The sequence below is a fragment of the Psammomys obesus genome, unplaced genomic scaffold (assembly GCF_907164565.1).
Source record: "Psammomys obesus unplaced genomic scaffold, mPsaObe1.curated_primary_1811, whole genome shotgun sequence".
Taxonomy (NCBI): domain Eukaryota; kingdom Metazoa; phylum Chordata; class Mammalia; order Rodentia; family Muridae; genus Psammomys; species Psammomys obesus.
The window spans coordinates 337277-360338 of record NW_026590585.1 but is presented as its reverse complement, the minus strand read 5'-3'; the positions used below and the strand labels follow the sequence as shown (position 1 = coordinate 360338).

General features: G+C 45.0%; 2 protein-coding genes across 2 annotated transcripts in view; one reads left to right on the top strand and one right to left on the bottom strand.

Moving 5' to 3' along the window:
• Nucleotides 1–401, bottom strand: part of Rimklb (ribosomal modification protein rimK like family member B) — a 35515-nt gene extending 35114 nt beyond the window's left edge. The window contains exon 1 of the mRNA XM_055607964.1: nucleotides 284–401. The gene's annotated coding sequence lies outside the window, so the exon portion shown is untranslated. The remainder of the gene's footprint in view (nucleotides 1–283) is intronic.
• A 12439-nt stretch (nucleotides 402–12840) lies between these two features.
• Mfap5 (microfibril associated protein 5) overlaps nucleotides 12841–23062 on the top strand; it is a 32528-nt gene continuing 22306 nt past the window's right edge. The window contains exon 1 of the mRNA XM_055607952.1: nucleotides 12841–12896. The gene's annotated coding sequence lies outside the window, so the exon portion shown is untranslated. The remainder of the gene's footprint in view (nucleotides 12897–23062) is intronic.

Below are 23062 nucleotides of genomic sequence, written 5' to 3'. Positions count from 1 at the left end.
CCCCCCCCCCTCCGCCCCCCAAGCCGTCCCCTCGGGCCCGGGAGAACGGGTAGGGGGGCGAGGTCGGCACCGCGAGAGCAGGCCCTGCCGTTGTGCGCCCTCCCGCCCGCGCGGAGCCCCTCCTCGGGGCCGCGGCCGTGCGCCCCCGGATGCCCGCCGGCCCCGCCGAGCCTCCCCGAGCGCGGCCGGGCCTGGGGACTCGCGCCGCCCGCGGTGGCGCCGGCGGTCCCGCCTCACGGGGAAGGCAGGGGGTTTGCGGACAAAGCTGAGGCGGAGACAATACCTCTCCGGCGGGGGGAGGCGGGTCGACTGCGGCCTCGGCGGAGCGTGGTTTACGCGACGGGAGGCTGAGGCAGGAGGATCACGGGCGCGGACCCCGGGCCACAAAGGGAACTAGACGGCATCGTAAATTCTGTGGGCTGGGCAGGTTCGGGGACGGACGAGGGAGGCTGGAGCCAGCTCGGCCTCTTAGAAACCCAGCGTGGACCCACGAGGATGTCCCTGAGCTGATGTCAGAACAAACAGATCATTTCCTAGACCCTGAAACCTTATATATATAAAAAAAAAAAAATTACTGTCCAAAAAAAGAGGCTAAACGTTTGACAGGTTCCACTAAAGTCCCCTTTGTACACCACGAATGAGGCCACGGGTGGAGAGTGCCGCCCTAAGTGACCCCAGTCACCGAAGATCCCGGATGTGAGCTACGGTTCCAGCAGTTCGTAGCCCCCCTGTCTCAAATCACTTCCGCCAACAACTTCTCTGCACGTCATTCCATCATCTTGGAGGGCGAGGGGAGGATGGTCACCGCTGCTGATTTCAGACACTGAGTCCTGGGGAATGGCAGCATAGCCTAGAACACAGGTTCTCAACCTGTGGGTCTCAACCCTCTCCTAGAGGTCACCTAAGAACGTCGGAAAACAGATGCATTGCGGCTCATAACGGTAGCAAAATTACAGTGTGGGAGTAGCGAGGAAATTAATTTTATGGTTGGGGGTCACCACAACGTGAGGAAAAAAGGGTTAGGAAGGTTGAGAACCGCTGGTCCAAGAGGGCGGGTGAGATTGCTCAGGGAAGAAGTAAGGGCACCTATAAACCTCTGCCAAGCCAGAGGACCACTTCGCACAAGTGTCTGTCTGCCTCGTCCTCTCCGTGTGTTTACAGACATGTAAACTTTAAGAGCTGGAGCCACACTGCCGGCGTTGGGTGGCTGCTTCCACTACCTGTGCGACCCTCTGAAGTAATTTCCACCTCCTTGGTGATTTTAAAAAGCTACTTTATTTAGAATTGTCATAAGGAGAGCTAGTAAGCACAGCGGTCCCTCAATATCCATGGTAACTGGACCTAGGACTCTCTCAAATTGCACCTATCTACAATGGTAGGTAATGTTTGCATATAACCTACACACATCCTAAACCATCTCGATACACCTGAACATGTTCGGTAAAGCCTCTGTCATCTACAGCTGGTTAAATCCAAAGAAGTCTGGCTGTACATAACCCTGCCTGACACAGAGCACCTGCTTATTAGGAGTGGTTGTGCTATTTCTTTGTGATACCACCGAGAGCAACCTAAGCTATCAGACCCTCTTCGCAGAGTACACATTTAGAGGAGCAAACAAATGCGCGGTATGACATGCTGCCTTCGGAAGAAGCGGGAAGGAGCTACCGACAATCAGCTGCCTGGGATGTAAAGCGTGTTCAACCCTCTCAGAGGGTTCTGCAACAGAGGCAAACCTGATCACAATGAAAAACTAGCAAACACAAACATGCAAGCACATGGCTTCACACACACACACACACACACACACACACACACACGGAAATTGGCAGAGGGGACAGTAGCACAGAGCATGAATAGCTTGTTCCTTCTCCTGTAACAGAATCCAGCTGATAGTAACCTTACACCTTCCAGAAAAAGTAGGTTGTGCTGATGGAGCTGTAGGTATTCAACTCGCTGGCCACTTGAAACTTTAAAATGCTATCTGTCACCCACCAGATTACCACTCCTGCACGAGCTGATGGAAGAAGGGACAAAAAGCAAGATTGTTTAAAAAAAAAAAAAAAAAAGCCAATGGCATAACCTTCTGTCTTAATTTTTACTGTGTTCGTTTATTTAGCATTAAAAAAAAGAACCAAGACGCTCATAAGGGACCTGGAAAAAAAAAAAACTGAAAAATAAAACAAGGACAATCCCCAAGCTTAGTTTTACAAGAAGAGAATACCAGTACTCTGGTCTAAATCCTTTAGAACTTTTCCTTATTCATATCTGTCCATAAAAATCCTCTGAGGGGTAGATAAAACAAACACTATAAACTTCAGAATATCCAATGTTATAATCAAGCAACAAGCCAAAAAAACCGAGACAGGCCTTCAGCTTACTGTAACCAACACTTCACAGAAGCTGGCACCCAACTTCACAACAGTCGGCTCTCGATTCCCAGAGCCTCTTGATGGAACTTTAGAGATAACTAAGATTAACCCAATTCAGGCTTGTCCAAGGACCCGGCTCATCTTAAACTGTTGTTCAATGCTTAAATGAACAAATAATCGCTTAACTTTTTTGCATGATGTGGTGGTGCTGACGTTTCCAGCATTCCCATGTGGGAACCCAGTGCCAAGACTGGCCGTAGACAGACAGGTTCAGCCCACATCCTCCTGGAGGCTTCATGACTGGCATGTTTGAGGGCAATCTTCTATCTCCTTCAAAATATGTGTCACTGTAAGTATTTGGGTGGCTTGGCTTGGCTTAGTTATACACCCACAGTTTTTTAAAACTATTCATGTATGTGGATGTTTTGCCTGCATGTCTGCGCACTACCTTCATCCCGGTGGTGGGATTACAGATAGGTGTGAGCCCAAGTGTGGGTGCTGGGAATTGAACCCGGGTTCTCTAGAGGAATAGTCAGTGCTCTTAACGGATGCACAATGATCTCCAGCCTCCCAACCTATTTGTCACTGGTGAACTAATTAATATTGCTCCAAATGTTGTAGGGTCAGTTGAAGACCCTGGAAAGGTGTGCTATGGCAGGTGATAGAGACTACATCCCTGGAGTCAGATAAATCTTATTTGAACCCCAGCTTTACTTACTTCCTGTCTGGGACTGTTGCTTAACTTCCATAAATCTCTTTTTTTTTTTTTTCATCAAGGAGATAAAGGTCTCATTAGGACTGCTTTATTAAACCATGAGAATTAATGAAGTTACCCGAATTTAATGCACTTTTAACAAAACTCAAACATAGTAAGAGCTCCGTATAAATATTGGCTAGTAGTCAAGTTGATACCAAAATAATTGAATAGCAATCAAATAAAAGTATATTCAGATATGTGTGACAGTAACACAAATAATTATATCTGAATGTATGTCCTTGGGTGTGAAGACATTAGCAAGTTTGGAAGTGTTTGGTCAGGGGAAAGATGAACTTTGAGTACACCTCAAAGACATTACCCATAGAGCTGGGTCTCTCTGAATATCTCTTCACTATCATAGAACATCTGTCTGCCCAGATCCAAACAACTCTATTACTCTTCGCTTGCTTTTACTGTTGCAGCTTTTTGTTTGAGACTTAGTCTCAGCGCAGGCTCATCTGGAAAACCGTTTCATGATCCTCCTGCCTCAAGGAACCCCAACACAATGGGCTCAAGTCTGTTTCGTTTTTTGGTGTGTGTGTGTGTGTGTGTGTGTGTGTGTGTGTGTGTGTGTGTGTGTTTGTTTTCCGTTGTTTTGTTTGGGGTTTAGTTTGGCTTGAGGGGAACAAGGTCTCACATAGCCTTGGCTGGCCTGGAACTCTCCTTGAAGGGAAGGATTACAGGCATGGGGCACCACACCCAGTTCGTGGTAACTCTAGGTTCTACTATTCTGCATGGGTGTATATAGATACCCTGCGCGCACAGACCACAGTTCACACACGGAGTAACAGCACATTTGTGGGTTTTCTTTTCCTATTTTTTTCCTAGACTGTAAAACAAGGAAAAATCTTAAGTGCCCTGTAGGCACCATCTGTTGCAAATCTTCTGAGGTTCAAGACAAGGGAACACAAGCTGGGATTTGATTAAAAATGAAGGACTCAAAATAGCAAAGCAGAACTGCGAAGTAAGATACAATCTCTGAATCCCGGGGTGGTCACCAGCACCTAAAAGCGTGTTCTTTTGTGACATATCTAACTGCAAAAATCCACGTGACTAGAGAAAAGGTGCCGAGAGTGTGTAGTGTCAGAACCTCCGCCTGCAAACAAGGAGCTGCCGAATCCACTTCTCCCCGCGACTTCCTCTGCCGGAGCCAGCCGGCTAGAACCAGCCAGGCACAGACTTCGCAGTTAGAATAGCTAAACACTGGTCAAGCCTTGCCCCACCCACACCCCTCCTCCTTCCCATTTCTGCACACTAAGCTGCGCACCTCTCTCTGTAACTATGCTAGTGCTCAGAGCAGACACAAAGGGAGAGAAGGGTCGGGAGAGGAACGAAAGCTCCCGAAGTGGCAGAATCACGGAGTGATAACGTTTAAAAAAATGGACATCTTAGCGGGGCGAGCCCCGCCCCCCGAGGAATCACCTGGGACGCTCGCTGAAAACGCAGGTCCCCACCTCCCACCTGGGTCCGCTGCCGCTCTTTAGAGTCACTAAAGCCTCTAAAACTATCCCCAACCCTACATTTTTAATAACCAAGCCTAGTGATTAGCTCGCACAGGAAAGTTCCTCTGCAAAATGCTTATTTCTTGAGAAAGCACTCAACATTTTATAAACTCGCCACAGTAGCCTCAGGCAACCTCAAAAGGTTAAGGAAATATTGCTAGTCCCCTCCCACGAAGAAAGGTGAAACAGTGAGATTAAATCGCTGGTGATAATTTCCTGTTCTCTAGACTGCTCGTTCATCCAGGGTGTTTCCAAGTGTATCAATTTTAGGAGACTTGAGGGAAACAATAGTGTAAAGAAACTTGAAAAGGTATCATACTCAATCCTAGGAAGAGGCCATGACAAGAGGGAAAAGAAGAGAAAAAAGATGTCTCCACTCGGTGTAAGAAAACAGGGCTGACTTGGTAGACAATTTACTGATGGACGGAGAAATGATTACATTCAAAACACATAACAGCTGTTGCAAATCTGTCACTATCTATTTCTCCAGCAGCACCCCGAAAGACTAATGAATGTACACAGATTTAATTAATTCAAGTATCCTAAAGGGCTGGCACCACTGTGATTGTACTGGTCTGCTTGGTCTTTTTTTAAATAATGAAAGATGGTAATAAGGGACCACTGATTGCTGGCTTATGTTCTTGTCCTCCATTTAAAGAAAGTTTGTTTTGTTCAAATCCTTTCTTTTTTGGGGGAAAGCATCTCACTGTGTAGATCTACCTGCCTCTGCCTCCCAAGTGTTGGGATTGAAGGTGATCTCAAACTCTTTCTACTGCTCTATTTCTTCTTTTTGTTTTTAAATTTCTACTCTCTTGGCTTCAAAAAAAAAAAAAAATCACTGAGCTATTTATTTTTGCCTCTCTTTTCCAATCAACTCCAGAATCCCTGAACTACCTCTTTTCTTGGCTTCTCTTCACTTCAGTTTGAGTTTTATCTATCCTAAATGCAAATGCAAAGCAAGACATTTGGGAAAAGGGAAACAGAAGGAAAACAGGGCTTGGAGAGAGTTCAAGGTCATCCTCAGCTGCTACACAGTCAGTTGTGTATCGACTTTGATGCCAGCCTTAAGTTACATGATACCCTATCTCCAACAAACAACAAAAACAAGCAAACAAACAGAAAACAAAGAAAAATACCTATTAAATGTAGTAAAACTAAACAGGATTAGCCAATCGAGGTGTCACACCCCTGATCTCAAGACCCTCAAGAGATTCCAGGCTCAGTGTTTAAGAGCACTGGCTGTTCTTCCAGAAAACAAGGGTTCCTATCCCAGCACCCACACAGTAGCTTAAAACTGTAACTCCATTTGAGGGGCTCCTTCAGAGTGCCAGGTACATATGTCATGCACATACATCCATGCAGGGCAGATAGAGCACATACACACAGCACATACATGTGAAGAAGGCTTGCTTAGCCCTTTGATAGAGTGCTTATGTCACATGCAGGAAGCTATGACATGGTGGCAAATGCCCACAAAAATCTCAGTGCTTGGGACATGGAGGCTGGAAGAGCAAGATCATCTTAAACAAGTTGTTCCAAGCCAGCCTGAGGCAAAAGCTTTCTGACTGGCTGGGCACACAGGTTAGACACAGGCTCAGTTAATATTGAGTGCAGACTTGAGCTTGTCAAAAGGACCACAGAAATATTTGGAATGCACTTATCCCTGTCCCCAGTGTCATGATAAGCCTGTTTTAGGACGTGAAACCGTCTAAGAATTTCTATACATGTTAAGCCCTTTAGGTCTCAACAACCCTACTGGGTTTGGGTTTGAGTATGTTCTTTTTGCAAATAAATAGTCCAAAACAGAGATCTTGTCTAAAGTCACACAGCTGATAAGTGGCAGAGCCAAGTTTGCTACAGTTTTTTCGATTTCTTCTTACCATGGACCCAAAGACTTACAGACTTGATGGCTTTAGGTTTTTAACTTCTTGAGTTTAATTGTGGTATCTGTGCTTACTGTTTTGGCTTATTTCTTTAACGGCAGTGAAAAGTATAGTGAGTGGTGTATGTTCAAATTTTTCATAAGATCTAAAGACCCCATTAGCTAAGTCTCACCTATAAAGATTCAACCAGAAGCATTAATGGGCGTGTGAGTCTTCAGATATGTATATATAGGTTCTGTTTTGATGAATGATAAGTAAATCCACTTAAGTCCTAAGTGGATTCACTTTTGTTTATCATTATGACTTTTGCTCTCGGATATGAAAAGTAATAAGACTATTTTCCTGAAACCATAAAATATTTCAAGGTGTCAGGGGAAGGGATGACACATGGGAAAAAAAAGGGGGATTTAGCAGAAAATCCAGTTGAGTAGAAAAACCAGGATTTAGTGTCTAACAGACTGGCTGAAAGTAGGTCAGTGTCCCTGACAGTCACAGCTGGTGAAGAATGATGTCACGGGATAAATGGGGGAAGGGCGGAATTTAAGGTGGGGAAGTAGAGAGACTGCACAGGAGACTGTGATGGAAAGAGGGGTGTGCAGGACGGCTTTAAGTCAGCCTTTTGTTGGCTCATCATGGAAGAAGTAGCTGAAGCAGAATTTCCTTCTTTTTGCCTCCCAGGTCTGTCCCCTACCCCTGCATCCAGTCTGCTGGAGACAAAGAACACTGTGAAGGCAATGTTTGGAGAAAGACAAACCTGCAAAAAGTTGATTTTTGATTACAAAAGAGGAAGAAAAAAATGGATTAATCAGGTAAACCAGAAGAACAGGAGGCTAGGAAAGAGCGTAGGAGACCACACCTGAATAAAAGAAGAGGCAGAGTAAGGAACAGAGCAAAAGTCAGCAGGGCTGTGTAATTGTGGTGACGTCTAGCTTTGTATGTTTAAAAACGGAAGGAAGACACCTCAGCAGTTGAAATTTGATACTAAAAATATAGAGCCGGGCGTGGTGGCGCACACCCATGATCCCTGCACGGGAGGCAGAGGCAGGCGGATCCCTGTGAGTTCAAGGCCAGCCTGGTCTACAAAGCGAGTCCAGGACAGCCAAGTTTACACAGGGAAACCTGCCTCCGAATAAATAAAGAAATGCAAGCTTTACAGCCAGATCTTGTGGAGGCTACATATATGGTTGGTAGCCAGTTGGGCATGGCTGTGCTCGCCTTTATTTCCAGTGTGTGAAATGGGTAAGAGGCAGATGGATCTTAGTTCAAGGCTCGATTGGTCTCCATGGCCAGTTTCAGGCCAGCCAGGGCCACTTGCTGTGGTTTCTGCTCAGTGTTAAGACTACCTTAAACACCTCCTTGAAGATGCAGATAACCCTTGTTAAACTTAAGTTAGCACTGAGAGCAGTAACGTCACTTCCTGGAATGTGAGGCATTCCAGCGTCTGTCCTTGAAATAAGCCATGCACCTGACACATTATTAATCACCCAAACTGTCCATTCTGTTCCATGAATTCCAGATCACAAAGAACATCCTTCCACTGTGTCCAAACAGCCTCCTATACCACCACCAGCAACAAAGTCTTTAATCCCCTAAGAATTGCTTATAGTCGCCTAGAAGTAGTGGCACATACCTTTAATCCCAGCCCTGGAGACAGGAGGCGGTTGACCTGAGTTCAAGGCCAGCCTGTACACAGAGAAACCCCAGGGTTGGGGAGGACGGAAGGAGGAGGAGGAAGAGGAGGAGAAGGAAAACCGTTTATACTCTTCTCAGAATGATTAAGAGTTCAAACACCCCCGTGTAACAAAAATATACACAAAACAGCCACAATTCAAGAAAAAAAAAATAGGCCAAGAAAGAAATGAGAGAGATGAACACCCCACCCACCCAGTATTAGAAAAACTGGGGTTATCCGACACTTATCTGAAGTGTGCAATGCTTGTCATTACCCTCCTGCTCAGAAATTTCTTCCTTTCCTAAGGAAGGAGTTTATTATTTATCTTCTGCTTTCTCAGTCCCCTCTCTCTGAGTCTCTCTCCTTTCATCCTTTCTCTTCTTGCACTAGCTTCTGTTTCCACCTCACACTGGCTCTGTATTTTCTTCTAAATTCTGACTTTGTTGTGTCTTGGCTTAATCTGTTAGCCATCCACTAAACTTTCAGAGAGAGAGAGAGAGAGCTGGAACCAGAAACAGCGCATTTGGCAAAAAGCCAGCCACACATACCACACAACCACAAACAAGCACTCGGACTGCAAAATCTTTTCAACAAAAATCCATTCCTGTTTCCTGCGGTCAGCAGTTCGTACAGACCCATGATCGGAGAGAAACAACGCATACATTCGGATACACGCTGCCTACACAGGGCCTCTGCAGTCAACCCACAAAGGCACAATGTCTGCGAAAGGTCTTTGCCGGCTGCAAACACATGCCTCCCCACCCCTTCCTTGACTGGCTCTTTCTTCCAGACACTGCCTCCCCTTCTGCTGCCTGGCAGTGGCTCTGCTCCCCTTCCCCAGTTCCAAGTTCTAACTGCCTGCCATCCATCAATCTTCCAGACAAATGCTCAAGCAAGGCAACAGTTTCTTGAAGATCATTTCGCCAGGACCAGAAAACCTAAAGACAGTCCTGAACAGAGTCTGTTCTGGCTTATTTCTTCAGCTTTTAATTTATTAAAGAGCAATTGGAGGGAAAAAAAAAAAAAAAACAGAAAGAAGGAAAAAAATGCAGTCGGAAATGCAGAGGGAGAGAAATCCCTGATAGAAAAAATTCACTCTATTACTGAGATTCCTTGGCTAAAACCAGAAAAACAGCTGGTTCGGGTGACCAGCCTCTGTAACCCCAGCTAACTCAGGAGACTGAGGCAGGAGGATCAAAAATTCAAGGCTTGTCTGAATTACAGAGTGAGGTCAAAGCCAGCCCGGGCAAGTTAGTGAAACCTTCGTCTCAAAATACAAAAGGAGGATGTAGTTCTTTCGGGAGGGTAAGGTTATTCAGCACCAAGGAGGCCCTGGGTTCAGCCCCCAGCATTGAACCACCAGCGCTGATGCACGCCTGGAAAAGCTGGAGGGAAGAGAGTCAGAAATTCAAGGTCCTCTTTAGCCTTACAGCAAGGTCCAGGCCAGCCTGGAGGACTACCAAAGTCCCTGTCTCCAGAGGGGAGGGAAGCTGGTGACACCGCTCAGAGTTTTTGCCTTAAGTAGCAAAGCCACAATACTGCGGGGGGGGGGGGGGGGGGGGGGGGCTCGACACGGGGGCCGGAGGGGGTGGCTGTAAGGACTGAGTAGAGATGGTTGGGGGTTAAGAGCACTTCCCGCTCTTGCAGAGAACCTGAGTTTATTTAGTACTCGACCTGAGTTCGATACCCCAGCATTTGAATTCAGCACCCGGCACTCATACTCCCGCGTTCCCACCAACAATCTAGATTAAAAATTAAATATTTTAAGTCTGGAGGAAAAGAGATATCACTTCTGTCCATGTGGTGGTGCTCGTGAGCTGCGGATTTGAAAAGGAAAGCGGGGAGGCAGGAGTCAAAATTCAGGAGAAACAAAAGAGTGGAACGTATGAAAGATTATAATTTCTCCTGAGATTTTTTTTTTTCTTTCTTTCCTTCTTTTTGATCTGTGAGGCTAATGGGAGAATTAGTAATGGAGAAAAATCCTCTAATACGATTATGTGTTTTGAAATTTCCTAAAAAGATAAAACAGATAATCATCCCAAGTACCTGCCTCGAGGGAGGCCGAAACCACTAATCTGCAGGTGTTTACCGATGCGTGGCGGGAAGATACATCCGGTCTTGGATAGAGATGATTTCTCAACAGTTACAGGACTTGAGACACAGTCTCAAAACTTACTTGTTTGTCCGCAATTCATTTAACTGATCATCATATTTCTATATTCATCATGTCCTCGGGGGATAAAGCTGTAAAGCCCGGAAGCCTGCACACCCCGAACCAGGACCGACCACGTGGAGAGAATTGGTAAGTACCAACTTCCCCCTCCGGCTGATCAACCTGGAGAGGATTTTTACTGGGTGTGGTGGTGCACGCCCAGAATCCCTGCACATGGAGAAATCCCAGAACATGGAGGGTAGAGGCTAGAGGCTCTGTCTGGAGGTCCTGGTCATCTTGGGCTACACGCATGGGAGGCATGTAGCCACAAAAGGTTATGGGACGATGAGGGGAAAGGCATTCTAAACCTGAGGATGCCAGGGTTCCCATCTGGATCTACAGATTCAGCACAACCGAAGTCCCAGAAATGGTGGCTAGCAACAAAGTCATCCTAGAGTCTGTTTACGTGGCGGCCAGTGAGATGGCACTAAAGGGCCTGTAGCTGCTTGCTGCCAAGCTTGACAAACTGAGTTCAATCCCCAAGCCCCACGTGGCAGAGGGAGAGGGCCTAGCTGACCTCTGAGCACAAGACCCACAGGTGCTCACACCTGTAATTTTAAAAATGTAATTTTAAAATGCTTGTACCATACAGTATGTAAAACAAAACAAACAAACAGAAACTCCCAAGAAGGTTATAGCACCTACAACCCCAGGAGAATGATATAAAATTTTCACAGGAACTGAGGAGCTGGGTGACTCTAGGCTCCACCTCAGTCAAACAAAAATGAACCAGTCATGTGTCCTGGTGTGTGCCTTTAACACTGGGACTCGGGAGGCAAAGACAGGAGGATACCTGACTTCCTGAATAGCCAGGATGACATAGAGAGACCTTGTCTCAAACAAAACAAAAACCACAGTCTACCAGGATTTATACACCATGTACAACACCAACACTTAATTTAAGAAATATCTGGCCGGGCGTGGTGGTGCACGCCTTTAATCCCAGCACTCTGGGAGGCAGAGGCAGACAGATCTCTGTGAGTTTGAGGCTTGGTCTACCGAGTTCCAGGACAGACACAACTACACCGTGAAACCTTATCTCAAATAAAATAATGATAATAATAATAATAATTTCTGTGCTAGAAAGATGCCTGTTGGTTAAAAGGTCCTTCTGTTCTTCCAGAACACCAGGGTTCCATTCCCAGAACCAAAATGGTGAACCACAACCATCTGTAACTCCAGTTCCAGGGGAATCCTCTACTTGAGACAGTCTTGCTATCTAGGCTGGCGGAAAACTCATGTAGTTGAGTTACCCTTAAAAGTCTGGTTTTTTGCCAGAGATCACAGTGCTGTGCCAAGGCACCCAGTCTCACACAGAACACTTGACACCAGATATACAATATTCACTTTTTCACATCAACTCTCATCAACTGGGCGTCCTGCAATTCGAAACCAACCTTGCGTAACTGAGTTGAGGTTAGACCTCAACTCAGTTACGCAAGGTTAGATCTCACCAGTGAATGGTTCAGTCCCACCACATTGTAACCTCTTCAGGTACTAACCATAACACAAGGCCAAACCTCTGGTCCTTCTGAGAAGCCCGATGTTATGTGGGACTCCCTTATCTTTGATAATTTGCCACCATTCTTACCAACTTAGAAAGAGGTCTTCACTTACCTGTTTATTGCAGATCTTACACAGGGCAAGGCAGGGTTTGGCAGAGTCCGAGGCTCAAAGATCTGTCTGCTGGCGTGTACCAACCTCTTTGAAGGCAGATGCAATCCTAACCGAGAATTTCTATGTTCCTGAGTTTTTCAGCCAAGCGTCCTGGAAGTCAGTGGGTGAGTCTACAAATTCCAACCCTAACCTCTAGGTCTTTGCTGCAGTTCGTTTGATTAAAAATTAGCAGCTATTATTTAAGGCCTGAACTAGGTGGGTGGAGAGTTCCAGTAATGCCCTGAGGGGAAGGACCGCCTTACTGCATTCTTTCCCCACCCACTAAAGATACAGTTGCTAGGAAATTGGACTATCCCCCTAGGGAGGGACACCAGATCATTAATGGCCTGGGAACCTTCCTATAGCCAATCGATTCAAAATGTAGCATTTTGACCAATAGATGCTTGCTAGGCAAGAATTGCCCCTGCCTTGGGCATGCTGGGAGGGACCAGAATCTATATATCACCCAACTAACCTGGGCGAGGGGCTCTGGGCTCCCACCACTTCAACGGTGGGGGTGTGTGGGCCCAAGCTGCAGCTTGTAATTTACAATAAAAAGAACCTCATGTATTTACAGCAGAGTCTGTTTATTCCTGGTCTTTTGGGGTTCATGAACTGGGCAGCACATTTTGGGGGCTTATCCGGGAGGTTTTTTTATGCCGGCCGTAAGTGTCTAAATGTCTCTGTGTATTGTCTGTAGGTGCAGTACTTTCTGTATTCTATTCTGAAAATTCCTCAGAGCTCGGGGTGTCAGTATCTGGGTAGCAAGACGTGATTAATGTGGACGCACTGGAGGTCACAGCTGCCGAAGTTCAGGGGGATGCCCCTAGCTTCATCAGATTTTGGTGGGTAATCTGTCTAGTCTGTTTTGTTTTTTGTGTGTGTCTGTTGGGAGTGAAATTGTTAGACCTTTGCCAGACACACTTCGTGGAGTGCAGTGACCTTGTACTCCCGGCTCCCGAAAGCCTCGGGCAGGGCATAGTCACCCCTCCATACTGTAAGCTCCAGAAGGACTGGTCTCACAGGCCCAGACTACTGCCTAGTCCCAGTGAGCACCACTAGGTGTTTCCTGGGGCAACATCAGGGCCCATGCCTCCTGCAACCAATGCAGGAGGAATCAGTATGTTCGGCCTGGCCCAGAAGAGTCAGTTTTGGTCCTGGGAAATTTGGCCAGCTGGTGGGTGTTTTTTGTCTCAATGTCTCTGTGCAGTATTTGTTTGTGTATACCTTCTGTTTTTTGTTCTGAAAGGCCTCATGAAACTTGTTTAAAATGTATATGTGTGCCTATGTGTTTATAGGGTCTCACCGCCATCTTGACTTTACTATGTGGGTTAAAATGTGACCGCCATCTTGGTATGGGTAAAAAAAAAAGGGGGGGGGGAATCTTGGTCAAATAATTCTCATTTCCTTCTAGGTTAAAAGGATGAGTTATTTTAAATTGGTATTGGTTTTAGAAATTAAATTGTTTGCACTGGTAAATTCTGGTTTTTAAAATCTGGTTTTGACTTTTAAGATTATGGTTATAACTTGTGACTTCTCTCCTACAAAAAAGGTACTTTATTTTGATATTGCAAAAATGGGTTTTAAAAAAATTGTTTAAATGTTTAAGGCTATAATAAAACGTTTAAAGTTCATCAGGCATTTGGGTATGACAATGATCTTGGGTAGTCTAACAGAAAATTTGAAAGTTTCTCGATCCTTCGGGGGAAAATAAAAATACTTTGGTATTTATTTTATCAATTTTACTAAATGAAACCAAGCCGTATGGTTTGCACTAATTGAGAAAACTGCAGTTTTTACAATGTATCTTATGGAGAGCTGTTTGTTAAGCTGCTTTGTTTATGGAAAAACATTTATACACCCTATTCTTTACCTTGAGACAGAGAAAAGAGGAAGTTTCACCAACTTCCTTAAAACTTGTTCTAAGTTCCTTAGAGTGTGTTTATGTTGCCTTTATGTTATCTGCTACAGGGAAGTTATTTTAGAAAAAGAATTTGGCATTTTCAGAACTCCTTTTTGTATTAATGTAACTTGTTTTTGCTTTGCCTATAAAAAGCAAATCGTGGACACTGGGCTCTAGCAGGATCATGTTAGGATGGAAAGGATTTTGATGAGAGTTCTTATGTTTTATAAAAAGCAAGAGAGAGAGAGCAAGAACGTAAGAATGTAAAAGGGAGCTAGGAACCTGAAGGTATACAGAATGTTGCAGAAGGTTAGTGAATGTATGTATAAAATAACCAGAGGGTAAATATAATTTGAGAAAGAACTGTATTTTAAAATATGTTGTACTTCATTTAAAAGGCTGGTGATTCTTCATTGTAAAATGGAAAGAATTCTGGCTGATAGGTTTGGTATGGCTAGAATAATCCATACAGTTTAAAATTGTTCTGTACTGTTCTGTTATGCAGTTGGTTCTAAAACTTATTTGATCACAATGTTAGGACTTTTGGTTATAAGAGCTAACAACGCCATTAGCAACACCTAATGGCTATGTTCGGCATTGTCAGTCACAGCCTGTGCTAACACATGGCTAGCCGCCATGATGGTTCACGGATAGAGAGCGCATGGAGCTGTAGTTTTGCTGCCATATTTGTTTAGGGCTTCCAGCTGAGTTCAGTTACACGTGGCCAGCCGCCATGCTAGTCCAGAGATTAAAGAGGGTGGAGCCATGAGTTTTCGTTTGTTTAGGTCTCAGTTATGTTTAGTCCACTGATTAGTGCTAAGTGCAAAGCTTTTTACTGTTCAATTTCAATGCAAGTGGTAGGATCAGCAAGATTTGGTAGCCTCTCTATGAACTCTGATTAAAAGGTTTGCTTTAATTTTAGTTCAGGAAGAGCAGATTAAAGTTATGCTAAATACTGCAGCGGCCACGTGCTCATAGTCCATACTCTCCCACGGTGACTTCCTTCTCTGCAGCTTCCTCTGCGTCTCTTTCCTCTCTCTCATCTCTGACCCCAAGCCTGGGAACCTAAGCTCCACCTCGATTTCTTCTGCCCATTTACAGGCTTCCGCAACTTTATTAACCAATCAACTTTAAATTAGGTAGAATAAGATTTACACCACAAAGGCTGGTGTGCAGAGTGAATGAGAATGCCTTCCTCTAGGCAGCAACCGGGAGTCTAGGCGCCAGTAATCAGCTTTAGAATGCATAGCACCAGACCAACCCCCAACACTGAGCTGCCCTTGAACTCAAGATCCTTTTGGCCTTGGCCTTTCCAGGTCTGGGTTTGCTAGTGTGCACTACCACACCCAACTCTTTTGGGTGCACAAAACTTATGAGTTCTTAGGCTTGGAGCATAGCGTCAGGCAAGACTCTGTCTACAGTAAACAATGCCTCATGTGCATGTTTGTTGTATCCCTGGAACTGGGGTTACAGATAGTTGTGAGCCACCATCTAGGTGTAGGGAATTGAACCCAGGTCATTTCACAGAGCCGCCAGTACTCTTCCCCTCCCTCCCACCCCCCACAGCCAGTACTTTTTTTTAAATTTATTTCTTTATTATTTATACATTATTCTGCCAGCATGTGTGCCTGTGTGCCAGAAGAGGGCACCAGATCTCACTGTAGATGGTTGTGAGCCACCATGTGATTGAGAACCTTTGGAAAAGCAGTCAGTGCTCTTAACCTCTGAGCCATCTCTTCAGCTCCAGCCGGTACTCTTAATGGCTGAGCCATCTCTGCATCCCTTGATCTTAGTTAGGGCTTACAGCTTTAGGGTTTCACTTTGGATTTTGTTCTTGTTCTTTGCTTTGGGTATTCTTTTTTGTTTTTTGTTTGTTTGTTTGGTTGGTTGGTTTGTTTTGAGACAGTGTCTTACTGTGTAGCCTAGCCTTCGTGAAACTCACTATGTAGACAAGGTTGGGCCTTGGGCCCATAGAGTTCTGCCTGCCTCTGATTCCCAAGTGCTGGGATTAAAGGGTGTGCCATCACACCCTGCTGTCTTCATGGATTTTAAGCCAGAGAGTAATTTATCGAATCAGTACTAACGAAGGGTTGACTGATCTCTGCTTTGTATTAGGAGCAAAGATGGGGAAAGGCTGGGAGGGAAGCAGGAGACTGTTGGGGACTGTGTTAGGGCATTGACTAAAGTGAAAGATGGAGAAAATGACAAGAATGGATGGGTGGGAAGTTATTTTATCAGTCTGTTGAGATAGCATTTCTCCATGTACTCCCAGCTCTCCTGGAGCTCACTCTGTAGACCAGGCTGGCCTGAAACTCAGAAAGATCCACTTGCCTTTGCTGAGTACTGGAATCAAAGGCGTGTGCCACCACAGCATGGTTGGATGTGAAGTTATAAAAGAGGTCGTCTGAATAGGATTTAGAAGGAAAAAAAGTGATACTTGGCAAAAATTTGAAGGATCCTTTTGCTAAAAACATCAGTTTTTGAGCAGGAGGTAGTAGCACATGGCTATAATCCTAGCAGTTAGGAGGCAGAGGCAGCAGGAGTTTTGCTTTTTTTTTCTTTGTATTAATTACAGTTTATTCACTTTGTATTTCAGCTGTAGTCCCTTCCTCATTCCCTCCCAATCTCACCCTCCTTCCCTCATCTCCTCCCATGCCCCTCCCCAAGTCCCCTGATAGAAGAGGTCCTCTTCCCTTTCCCTCCTACCCTAGCCTATCAGATCTCATCAGGTTTTGCTGCATTGTCTTCCTCGGTGACCATTCAAGGCTGCCCCCCGATCAGGGGGAGGTGATCAAAGAGTCAGCCACTGAGTTCATGTCAGAGACAGTCACTGTTCCCTTTACTAGGGAACCGACTTGGAAACTGAGCTGCCATGGGCTACATCTGAGCAAGGGTTCTAGGTTCTCTCCATGCAATATCCTTGTTTGGAGAATTAGTCTCAGAAAAGACCCCTGTGCCCAAATTTTTTGGTTCTGTTGCTTTCCTGACCCTCCAGGTCTTTCTATCTCCCCCTTCTTTCATAAGATTCCCTGCACTCTGTCCAAAGTGTGGCTATGAGTCTCAGCATCTGCTTTGATACCCAGCAGCAGGGTTTTGAACTGCAGGCTAGCCTTTGGCTATGTAGCAAGATCTAGTCTCAAAAATAAATCGAAGCACTGCCTCTCTATTGAAGCTTATACATATCTGATGGAAGCTAAAATAAGACAAAGGGATTGGTATCTCAGTCTTAAGTTGTCTGTTCCTGTTGCTGACTCAGCTTTGAGCCAGACTACCGTGTTCTTCATGTAAACATGTTAATCACCTGAGAAATGCTTTGTCCGAGACCACGAAACAATAATAACGTGGCACATTGCTCATGGGAGTAGGTGTTTCTTCTACACTACTTTTGTGCTTCTTGACAACTCAAGCATGGAAAAACACTTCTACCCCTATCATAAAGCCAAAATATTCATGGAAGATGATGACTCTAGGCCACTCTTTCCTTCGAAGTTTGGCCAGTGCTATCTCCCTTCAGCTCATGCTGCAGTATCAATGAAGGAACCTCAACTGTCTTGTAAATAAATGTGGCTTGGTGTCAGCTGCACCATGCATTCAGATGCTGAATTTTGTGTCCCGAGATCTGGTTGCAGTCCAGAAGTGGGCACTGTCATGTTTGTTGATCAACATCATGTAAACTCTGCTCCCCAAGATCTCTGACTGGTTAATAAAGAAGCTGTCTAGCCTATAGCTGGGCAAGAGAGGATAGGAGGCAGGACTTCTGTTCCCAGTCAAGGAGTCTTAGGTCAGGGCCATGAGGCAGAATGAGAAGAGGAAGAGGTAGAAAAGGGGCATGGCCATGAGGACTGACCTGACAGAGCAGAAGCAGCTCAGGAAGTATGGCAAGTAATTCAGGGAATGTGGCTGGAAAGCAGCCAGACTAGCAGAGAGGGTTAAAATGGATGAGTATCTGCCCAGCTCTAGTGCCTTAAAGCTTGTTGAATAAATCTATAGGTCTCTGTGTCATTACCTGGGAAGTAGAATGAGTGAATAGAAAAGGCCCCAAATTTAACATATCTTTACAGCTTGGCATAATTTCTGTTATATCTATAAGATCTTGCATAATAATCTTCAGGTTTTAGCATAATACTAGAACTAAAAACTCAAGCTTTTTGGTCATGGTGACACACAGATTTTATCCCACCACCAGTGAGGTAGAGGTAGGTGGATCTCTGTGAGTTTGAGGCCAGCCTAATCTACACAGCAAGCTCCAGCTCAGCCAAGACTACCCTGTCTCAAAATAACAACAACAAAATCAAACTAATTAAGGAGATGGGCAGGACAGGAGATTTCAATTTCTTGTTTTGTTCTAATGCTACCCTGTATAACAATAACAAAAATCAAACTAATTGAGGAGCTGAGCAGGACAGGAGACTCCATTTTCTCACTTTGTTATTGTTTGTTTGTTTTGAGACAGGGTTTCTGTGTGAAATAGCTCTAGCTGTACTGGAACTAGCTTTGTAGACTGGGCGGGCCTAGAACTCACAAAGATCCATGGCCTGTACCTCAGCCAGCCTCCTGAGTGCTGGGATTAAAGGCATGTATGCGCCACCAGACTCCTGAGGCTCCACGTTCTTAGTGTGGGTTTTAGCAGACCAAGGTTCTAGAGCACAGGTGATGACATTTTGATTTGGAGGGTAGCCTCCAGAGGGTGATTTCTTTTGTTGGTAGGCCTCACTGGAAAGCTCAGGATAGGGCATGCCTCTCCAGCTTCCCCTTTTCTGCTTTAGGCATCAAGCTCTCCTGGTAAAGGAATGCTCTAGTGCATTCAGCTCTGCAGCCAGGAGATTAGACTGGAGTAGAGCTGGGTGCAAAAGCCCGAACGGCAAATGAAGCCGCAGGGGCAGACTAATGAAGGAGAAAACATGAAAAGAGGTCTGGCATTGGGGCTGCTCAAGTGAGAGAAGGACTGGGGATATAGCTCAGTGCTAGAATGCAGGCTTAGCATGCCTGAGGCTTGCAGTTGAGTCTCCTGCATCGCAGTGTTGGAAAGGGGGCTAACACCCCAGCTATGGAATTTCCCAACATTTAGAAACAAATGAGCTGAGAGGTGGTGGTGCACACCTTTGATATCAGCACTTGGGGAGCAGAGGCAGGAAGATCTGTAAATTCAAGGCCAGCTTGGTCTACAAAGTAAGTTCCAGGACAGCCAGGGCTATGGAAAAAATAAAAAAACTGTCTTGAGAAACAAAACAGAACAAAACAAAAATAGAGAGAGAGATGAAAGAAAAATAAAGGGAAAGGTAAAAGCAATACAGGGGAGTATTAACAGGAAAGCAAATCATGTGATGTCATGATCACAGATATTTTTGTTGTTGTCCTTGGGGTTAGTTTTAATTTTGAGATTTTATTTATTTCTTTATTTTATGTGTATGAATGAATGTTTGTCCATCATGTATGTGTAGTACCCATAGAAGCCTAGAGAGGGCATCGGATCCCGGGACAGGAACTTGGATCCTAACTGCTGAGCTATCTCTCCAGCCCTACTCATTTATTTTTTTGAAGCAGGGTCTCCTGTCACTCATGCTGGTCTCAGACTCCATATGATGCAGACATTGAACTCTTGATCTTCCGGCCTCCACCTTCTAAGTGCCAGAATTGCAGGCTTGTGCCTCATTCTTCAGTGGGATGGATGGAGACCTGGAGACAAAGTAGATAACATTATTGCCAGGTTCTAGAAAGTAGGCAGAGGGGAAAGTTTCTGGAGTCTACACTGCAATCTTTTCTCTATTTCCTGGCCACCATACAAGGGGCAATTCTTTCCCCACCCCTTTGGCAAGGATGGGCCGAAACCTCTGAAACTGCGAGAGAAATGCGTTTCCCTCCATGAAATTCTTTGTTTGTTTTTCGAGACAGGGTTTCTCTGTGTAACAGCCCTGGCTCTCCTGAAATTCAATACATAGACTAGCCTGGCCTCAAATTCTCAGACAGCCGCCTGTCTCTGCCCCTTGAGTGCTAGGATTAAAGACATGGACCACCACACCCAGCATCCATTAAATTCTTTATGCCAGCTGGGCACGAGGGCACAAGCCTTTGGTCCAGGAGCTCAGGCAGATCTCTGAGAGTTCAAGCCCATCCCGGTCTACCTAGAGAGTTCTAAGATCATCAGAGCTGCACAGAGAAACACTGTCTTTAAAAAAAGAAAGAAGAAAAAAAAAAACTTTATACTACTAGGATATTTGTTATAACAAGACATAATTAGTACAGATGTCAAGAAAAGAGACTATTTAAAGATGTGAGTTGCAGCCAGCAGTACCTAATGCTAAAAAAATTGAGCTGAGATGTTCCTTTTATTGAACAACAAAGAGGCCCTTGTTAACAGTTTCCTTCAGAATTATGAAAAGAGGTGAATTTGGTTTCAGGGAAGAGGGAAGATACAAATATTCTTTGTTTGGTGCTTAGCCATAATCTGTTAAAAAGAGTCAGCTTCACTTAAGACCTTTTCTCCCAGGGAGAGCTAGAAGATACTTGTCTTTGCCTTTAACTGGACTGGACTTTGTGACTTGTTTTGAGCAGTGGGACCTCTGGGGCTGAGCTTCAGGGGCATCTTCGTTTCATCCTCACAGTGCTCCCTTTAACACACAGTGATGCTATCAGATGTCCAAGGGAGACAGGTAGAGATACTACACAGAAGAGAACCAAGGTTTCTGCTCACCAGGAAAGCCCACGGGGGCTGGTACCAGCTAGTCCCTGACTCTTGCTGCTCTTTCGGCCACCCCCCGCAGACCAGTGACAGCCGTGTAAAGCAGAATCCACTGCCTCACACAAAACTGTGGAAAGTAATAAACTGATGCTTTGCCATCTGCCTTGGTTAGGGTTTTATTGCTGTGAAGGGACATCACGACTAAGGCAACTCTTACAAAAGAAAACATTTAATTGGGGCTAGTTCAGAGTTTCAGAGGTTCAGTCCATTATCATCATGGCAGGAAGCATGGCAGCCTCCAGGCAGACATGGTGCTGGATTCGGAACTGGATTCTACAGCTTGAACTGAAGGCAGCCAGGACACTGGGCATAGCTTGAATACATATATGAGACCTCAAAGCCCACCTCCATAGTGACTCTTCCTCCAACAAGGCCACACCTACTCCAACAAGGCCACACCTCCTAATGGTGCCTCTCCCTATGGCCAACCATTCACACACATGAGACTATGGGGGGGCATACCTTTCAAATGGCCACACCATCGTTTACTGGACATAACCATCAAGGGAATTGAAGAGAAGGAAGTTTTGAGGGGAGAAAAGCCAAAATTCATGGTATGCAACCAGCAGACTTTGAAACAGCAGCACTTCTGCCCATCATTCTTGGAGAAGCTCTAAGAGTTGGCATTCCAAACAAAATATGCTGAAAGTACAGGAGGTCTCTGGCAAGGAAATACCAATTTGCTTTAGAATGCTGTTCAACTAAAGCCTCCTAACCTTTATTAATCGTTCAAGCCATCATTCTTCTAGAAATATATCAAGGCCAAGTCTTTAAAGTAGAAGTCTGTTCAGAAAAGAAATTTTTGCTTCTTTCATTACAAATGTAAGCAATATTCAATGTGTTTGCTCACACCTGCGGTCCCAGTACAAGGCAGGTTAAGGTAAGCGGATCAGGGTTTCGAGGTCAGCCTCAGCTATAAACTCAAGGCCAGCCTGGGCTCCATGGGATCCTGTCTACAAGGAGTTGGGAACAGAGAAATGGCCTCAGCAGGGAATAAAGGTGCTTGGTCCATGAGCCTAAAGACCTGAGTTCAATTCCCCATGATCCAAGTAAAGGTGGAGATGAGAACTAACTGAAAAATTGCCTCTGATCTCCACAAGCAAACTGTGGCATGTACACACACACTAATAACAAATAATGTAAGGTTTTTGTTTTTAATTGCAAGCAATGTAAGCAAAATGTTGTGTTTTATTTCTTTTATATTCCAATAGGGCTAGTGTATGGAATTTCTACTGTACACTAAATGAGTAAAATACTTTTAATTATCCATAGTTATTATTTGGGAACTTACTCAAAGGTATAAACGTCACCCCAAAATAAGCTCCCCCACATGCTTTTCTCTTTCGACCTTCTGGAAACTGTTTACGACTGGTTTCGCCCAGGATATGGTTAGCACTCCATAAATCCTGCCTGTTATTAGGTCTGCGAGTGTGTCTCAGTGATGAAGTGTTTGCCCGAACTCAACCTCCGGCAACCACAAAAGCAGCAAGAAACCTAAAAACTACAAAATCCCTCAACGCCAGCTCTTACTGGCTTCTCCTTTCTGAGGCTGGAGAGATGGCTCGGTGCGCAAGAACGCCTGCTGCCCTTGCAGAGGACCTTGGTTCGATTGGCAACAGGCCTTCAGGTGTCTCACAACTGCCTCGTTCCAGCTCCAGAGAGCCCATCACCTCTGGCCTTGAAGGTCACCTTATTCCAACACAGACACACACACACACACACACACACACACACACACCTCTACGTGTAAATAATTAAAAAATATATTTTTTAAAACTCTCATTTGTTAATATCACGTTTGGTTTAGCACTTTACAGTCCTTAGTGTCTGTCGGCCATCTGTCTTTAGCTTCATTTAGAGGTTCTCACTATTTGGTCCAGCCTGGCCTCAAACTTGTGATCCTCCTGCCTCAGTCTTAGCAGTACTGAGATTACAGACCTGTACCACCACATCTGACCTAATTATTCGTTTCTCTTTTTAATTTTTATTACACTTAGGCTATTTATTTGAGGGGCATGCTGGGCCAGAGGACAACTTGTGGGGAGTCTTCTCTCTTTCTACCATGTGGGTCTCAAGAGACCAAACTCAAATCATCATCCTTGGTGGTTGCTGACCCTTAATTATTATTATTTTAAAGATCCATCTTTATTTGTTTGTGTGTATGAACATATGTGTGTTTGTGTATGCACACACGAGCGCACATGCCTGCCAAGGCCTGAAGAGGGCGAAGGTTACCCGTACAGATCTATGCAGCTGTAAGATCCACGTGTAAGTGCTGGCAACTGAAGTTTGGTCTGCTGCGACAGTATAAACTGTTGCCTGCAGCCTCTTAATGATTTTTTAAGTCTGTTATGGGTGACGGGCTGAGG